The following is a 6,879-nucleotide window of genomic DNA, read 5'->3' as shown; positions in this document are numbered from 1 at the left end:
AAAATAGCAATTCCCATTTAAAAAACGCAAATTGACCTTCAAATAACCTTCAAGGTCGAGATCAAGGTCAAATTTGAGGTCACAAAAGAACAGAACTTTATGAACCATAAAACTTTTGTTCGGGTCATTTTTCTCTATGATGCATAGATTCTGAGATAGGGGGTGGGTCCGTTACTTTTCGAATGCCCTGTATAATATATGTACAATATATATAGGTATATAAAGACATTTTGTTGAGAATTGAAAATTAAAAATGTAATTTGCATTTGAGAAAATTGTATTAGGAATTAATATTTTATTTTTTAGTTGAAAATATTCAATTCGGAACTAAATTTTTAGTTCTAACTGTATATATTCAATTAAAAATTAAAATTTTAATTCCTAATTGAATTTTTCACTTTAAAATTAAATATTAATCTTTAATTCAAAATATTTAATTAGGAATTAAACTTTTAATTTTCAATATTAAATATTTCCAATTAAGAATTAAAATTTTAGTTCTTAATTGAATATTTTCAAGTAAAGATTAATATTTTAATTTTTAATTATAAAAATTTAATTAAGTATTGAAATTTTAATTTTTATTTATAATAATCTTAATTGACAAATTCACAACTCTGCCCAAGATAACGTAACGAGGGAGTTACGAAGCATTCCAGTAACGGATTTCTAGCACGCTCTGGAACGGCTGGCGGAGCGCGCCGAACGATAGCTTTACAAGGGTCATATGTTGAATAATTAGTAATAAAAATTTTTTTACCATACTTTCTGTTTTGTTTATGAGCTGAGTCCTAAAACTTGTTAGCCATACTGTGTACTTAAATGGATTAATACATTACCAGTATTATATTGCGCTGGTATCATTGAATTCAGGTGGCGGATGTAAACCAACATGTACTTATACATTATTGCTTATTGTCGATGTAATGAGGGTTCTTCGTATCAATACGTCAAAAATCATACACTGTAGCGTATGGTGAAATCGTCCAACGTGAACAATCACAAACTGAGAATTGCGAAATGTACAATAACAATGTGAATCAGTTCGTCGCGTCCAAATATAAAATACTATTCCGATCAATACTGAAAAAGAATTCTGATTCTCTTAACGATCTCTACGTTTGCGCGTCGAATGTGACAACCTTCTCCTTGAAAACTGTCGCTATTATTAATACTATATGAATTTCTGTAAACACAAAGTGACGTGCGTGTTTTTATCGAATGTTATTGGCTTCAAAGTCGTTTTGCCTTGAAAGACTTCTATAATAAGTACCTTATTATTCCTTTAGATGTTTGTTCGAAACTTAATTTGGAATGAAAAAAATAATTTGGAATATGCGACTGATACAAAAAAATTATATTATAAAACTACACGCGTTGTGAATATAATGCGGGAAAACGGATTATAAAATAAAACTGGAAAATTTCATGATTAATGAAACATATATTCAATATCATTAATATCACAAACACGCAAAAATCTGGTTTGAAAGATTTTTGAATATCTGTATCGCATATATTTAGATAATTATAATATTATAAGTTAGAGAATAATAATTATAAGTTAGATAAGTTGTATAACTAAAATAAAGCAGATGTACATCTAATGATATCACACCACTGTTAAGTTCATAAAATTTAAATATAAAAATGGAAAATAAATGTACACACATTGCGCAATATTAATTAATTTAAAATTATATGTTGAAGAAATAATCATAAGCCCCCCTCATTCATTCGGTGTCGCCACCCTTGACGCGAAGACCACGCGCGACGGTGAGGCGCCGCGCCATCAGACGGGCTACTTCGTGAATAATCAGTCTTCGTTATGCCGGTAATGAGCTGATAGCGAATGCGATCTCCTTTGTGTAGTTTTTAGTGCATTAGTTTGTTAGTCGCTCAGAAGGTGCATCTCACGGTTCGAAGTGTTCAGCTCGGTCCGTTAATCGTTCAGCTCATTCTTCCGCAAGTTTCCTGTATTAATAGAATCTGGTAGCCCGCGCGAAGCTCACCCGGCACGTGCGTGCCACGTTCATCGCGAAGCTGGTTCGATCTCTCATCGGCGATCCACGGATACGGGCCGTATTAATATAATCTGCTCACCCGTGCGATTGGCCACTGTAAATAGTGTACAGGGTGGGGAAAAATTATTGGTCAAGCTTTCACCAGTCGATTCTACTCGTCGAGATCGCCAACATTGCATCATAAACATGGTGCTGCAAAATTAACTTTCAAGGTCATTTTCAATGTCAAATTTTTTTATTGGCTTAGTCGATTCTACTCGTCGAGCTGAACAAAAGTCTCACAGGGACCATATGCCGGAAATCAATATTTCATAGAGAAATCTTCGTTTGAAGTTTTTAGAAGCCAAATATTTCGTAATATTAATTGTGATGAATGTAAATCTGCTTAATCTACTCTTAACGCTACCCAGGAACAACGAAGTGGCGTAGTAGATTTTTGTTCCCTTCGGGGTATCTTGGTACCCAGTAACATTTCAACGGCTGTTGGTTCCTTAAAGCAACGGTCATTTGCCTCGGAGAGGAATAATATATCGCTCCATAAGACATTCGTTACTTGTGCTTAAGAAGCTTTCCATCCATATCCAGACCTTTTTCGTGATTATTAGAAGACCGCCGCTAATCTTGAATCAATTTTCAGTGTAAAATAAAAAAAAATTGTTTAAATTTTTTACCAAATTTTTTCTAAGAATAACGTTGCTGTAGCATGCCTCGACGTGGTGGTCGTGATCGGGCGCTTCGGGATGGGCGTGACCAACGTCTAATGCTTCGAGCAATTGATCGTGCTCATGGTAATTACACACGAGCACGAGCTCTTTATGCTAGTTGGTTGCGACGCCAAGCTAATGGCAGACCATTACGTCCAGGGTCCGTGCCTGATCGTCGAGAATTTCAACGACTCGATGAACGATTACATGATCAGGAGCAAATGAATTTTGCAGGTGTTGGCCACCGTAGGGCAGGTCGTCCTCGTGTGTCTTGGAGAATTGAGGAACGTGTGATTGCTCTAGCTCGAACTTATCCTGTCATGGGATCACGACCATAGGCGCGCGAGTAGGGGTTGATCATAAAACAGACTTGCGCATTCTCCGTGAGGAAGGCCTACGACCCTACAAAGTGCAGGTAGTGCATGAGTTACGACCTGGTGATCGCACAGCTCGTCTTCGTTTTTGTCGGTGGATGCTTCGCAAGATCCGAAAATATCGGCACTTTCTGAAAAATATAGTGTTCACTGATGAATCCAGTTTTTCCAGCACTTCCATTTTGAACCGGCAAAATGTTCGCATCTGGCGCAGACGCAATCCACACGCAATGGTCCAAAGAGTTCAGCAGGGCCGTGTTTCAGTCAATGTTTGGGCAGGGATACTCGGGAATGATTATATTGCTCCTGTGTTTCTCTCAAACCGATTGTCAAGCGTTGAGTATTTGCGGTTTCTACGTCATACTCTCCTGAATCGACTGCGACGTATGGTTCCGAGGAATGCCCGTAATCGAATTTGTTTTATGCATGACGGTGCTCCGCCGCATTTTGGCAGGCAAGTCCGCGCTTTTTACAACGAATTTTTGGAACTCGATGGATCGGTCGTAATCCTGTGCCACACTTATGGCCCGCCCGTTCACCTACCTGAACCCTCTGGACTTTTATTCTGGGGAGCTCTGAAAGCCATTGTTTATGGGTCAAGCAGGGCTTTAAGGACAGCTCAGGATTTACGAGATCGCATTGAAGAGGCGGTTGCTACTTTAGCACGAAATCGAGCTGTGCTCCGTAGAGTGCGAGATAATTTGGTGGAGAGACTCCAAGCTTGCATTGATAACGGTGGTGGTCACATTGAAGCTGGCAGATAAGCACAACTGCTCAGAGCTATTGGGGCCGATGGGTCAGTTCTGTTTGTTCGTAGGTAGCGTCGACGACGATAAAGTGAGAGGCAAGAGGAACTCACGTAATCAAGTCACCCCGAGGTGAGAGGCGAGGGGAACTCACTGTAATCAAGTCACCCGAAGGGAATAGAAATCTACCACGTCCACGTCGTTGTTCCTGGGTAGCGCTAAGAGTAGATTAAGCAGATTTTTGACCTTGAAAACGAATTTTTCAGGGTCATTTTTGGGGGGTGATTTTCGCTAATCATGATCAAGATATCAGAACATGATTTTAAGAACTTTATAAGCATCAGATTTATTTTCTGACTTCATAAAAATCGATTTTTTGAAATTTCAGGCAAAAAAAATTCAAACGAAGATTTCTCTATGAAATATTGATTTCTGGCATATGTCCCTTTGAGACTTTTGTTCAGCTCGACGAGTAGAATCGACTAAGCCAATAAAAAAATTTGACATTGAAAATGACCTTGAAAGTTAATTTTGCGGCACCATGTTTATGATGCAATGTTGCGATCTCGACGAGTAGAATCGACTGGCGAAAGCTTGACCAATAATTTTTCCCCACCCTGTACATAGTGACCGCTCAAATACATTGTGAATCTCAAGATCAGTGTGTGACTTATTTCTACCGCCCGTTGCATCCACCTGTTCCACGCGCGCATTACCATCCTACGCGCTTCTCAAACAGTATATCATAAACAGCTTATATATTTTAACACATCGAATATAATTTTAGTGCACAATTATGAGTATTATATACATATATTGGGTCAGTGAAAAAGCTTGGTATAAATTTTACGATAAAATTACCTTTTTCAAAAAAAGTAAAAAAGCGTCAAGTATGCGCGGAGTGTGTTATCTCGAAAAGTGGTCGTATCTTTAACACTAAACCTACCACGACCGGTCAAATGACAGTTTTTAAACTTTCATTAAAATTTCCTACATATAACGTTATCACGCCATTTAAGTTCTCGACTTTTCTTATAATATACCTACAATGAATTTTTTAATATTCACTTGTCTTCTTATTTCTTTTTTTCTGAGAAATATATGTAGCCTGTTTTACTTACCGCGACCGGTCATTTGACCGGTTGAAAGATTCATATTCTTTTGTAATATTATTTACTCTAAAGACTCAATTCTAAAACTATACAGTCGCTAGAAATATAAGGCAATCTGAGTGCGGCATAAGTCTTTGATGCACGATATATAGGAGCCGGGATGAAACAACTGCAGTACGCACGTTAACAATGTTGAATACGTGGCAAGAGTGTGCGAGTGTTTGTTCTTATAAATGCAAACCGCGAAATTAGGAGACACAGTACAGTCTTATAACTCCAGAAAAGTTGGTATCATAGTGTTATAAAGTTATAAAGAGCTTACCATATTTTGAAATAAGTCTTTTATTATTTTGAAAATTTCAAGTTATAAGTGCCATTTTGAAGAAAGAAAAAGTGAACAAAACTAACAATACTTAGTGGTTAATTTTATATTTTATCTTTACTACATTATTACTTTCCTACTATTTATCTCAAAAATGTCAAGACATTCAAGAAATATCCAGTTATTAAAAAAATAATAATATAGACGAAGAGTATTCAGAAATCGATGAACAGGAACTTTCTGAAACTGACGATGACAAAATGGAAAATGATGATATATTTGACACTAATGACGAGTATAAGTCCTCAGACACAGATAATGAAGAGGAGAATATTTTGAATACACGTAGAGGACAAAAGAGAATGAGGTTTATATTGAGTTCCGAAAGTGAGAGTGATGAAGATGACCAGCGCATCGAAACTGCTGCTGATGGAACTGTTTGTCAAGAAATAAAAGAAGGTTCTAAACTTGGAAGAGCACCACTTCATAATATTTTTAGGGATGTATCAGATCCGACGGGTTATGCTAAAAGAATATTATGAAAGGTAAAGTAAGGACTACATTTTCTTTGATCATTGCCCACCGTATGATGGAACACATAAGAACGTGTACAGAAGCAGAGGCATTTCGAGTGTTAGGAGCTGAATGGAATCTAACTGCTGCAAAATTAGATTCATTTATTGCTCTTATATGCACGCGGCGTATATGAGGGAAAAAATTTGGATTTTTCATATCTATGGAATAAGAAATGGGGTCTCGCATTTTTTTCAAGAACCATGAGCAGGAATTGCTTTACAGAAATTGAGATTTATCTGATTTGATAAAAAGAGTCAACGAAGCCAGCGTTTACAAACTGATGCTTTAATCTCTGAAATATGGAACAAATTTATTGACAATAGTCAAAATTGTTACAAACCAGGTGTAAATCTTACTGTTGATGAACAATTGTTTCCATCGAAGACTAGGTATAGATTTACACAATATATGCGGAACAAATTAAAGAAGTTTGGAATTAAATTCTGGTTAACATCCGACGTTAATAGCAAATATGTTATAAATGAATTTCCGTATTTGGGAAAAGATGAAAGAAGAGAATCGTCAGTTCCGCTTGGGGAGTTTGTTGTACTCAATCTGATAGAACCATTTACAGGCTGTGGAAGAAATGTAACTGTTGATTATTTTGTGTGTGGATCGGAGCGTATATTAAAGCCACTATACTTTGTCACTGGTGTAATTTATTTGTGCCACATAGTACAGTCAATGTTACAAAATGCGGTTATATCGACGAACGCGACGCTCGGACGGCACTTTACGTCTACTCGCCCGAAGTACGCATGCGATCACGATTTCGGAGACGGACCGCTCGGTTAGGCGACAATAGGCTGACTGCCCTGGTGTTATCGCGGGCGTGAAAGCTCGGCGCAAACATGAGTTCTAGAACATTCAAGATGCGCGCGGGATACGAACTAATTCGTTATTCGCAAGAAAATCTCAACAGTAACCAAGGATAATTTTTTTTACGAGCGTATCAGTTACGTATTGCTGTTTTCTGCATTGTCATGAAACGCTTTCACCGCGTTTTTCGTGCGCCGCTTCA

General features: G+C 37.5%; 1 pseudogene; it reads left to right on the top strand.

Annotated features, from left to right (window-relative positions):
* Positions 1-5,436: 5,436 nt before the first annotated feature.
* LOC113563096 lies at positions 5,437-6,450 on the top strand (annotated as a pseudogene).
* Positions 6,451-6,879: the final 429 nt, after the last annotated feature.

The sequence above is a fragment of the Ooceraea biroi genome, chromosome 12 (genome assembly GCF_003672135.1).
Source record: "Ooceraea biroi isolate clonal line C1 chromosome 12, Obir_v5.4, whole genome shotgun sequence".
Lineage (NCBI taxonomy): Eukaryota > Metazoa > Arthropoda > Insecta > Hymenoptera > Formicidae > Ooceraea > Ooceraea biroi.
This window is presented reverse-complemented; position numbering and strand designations above follow the sequence as displayed.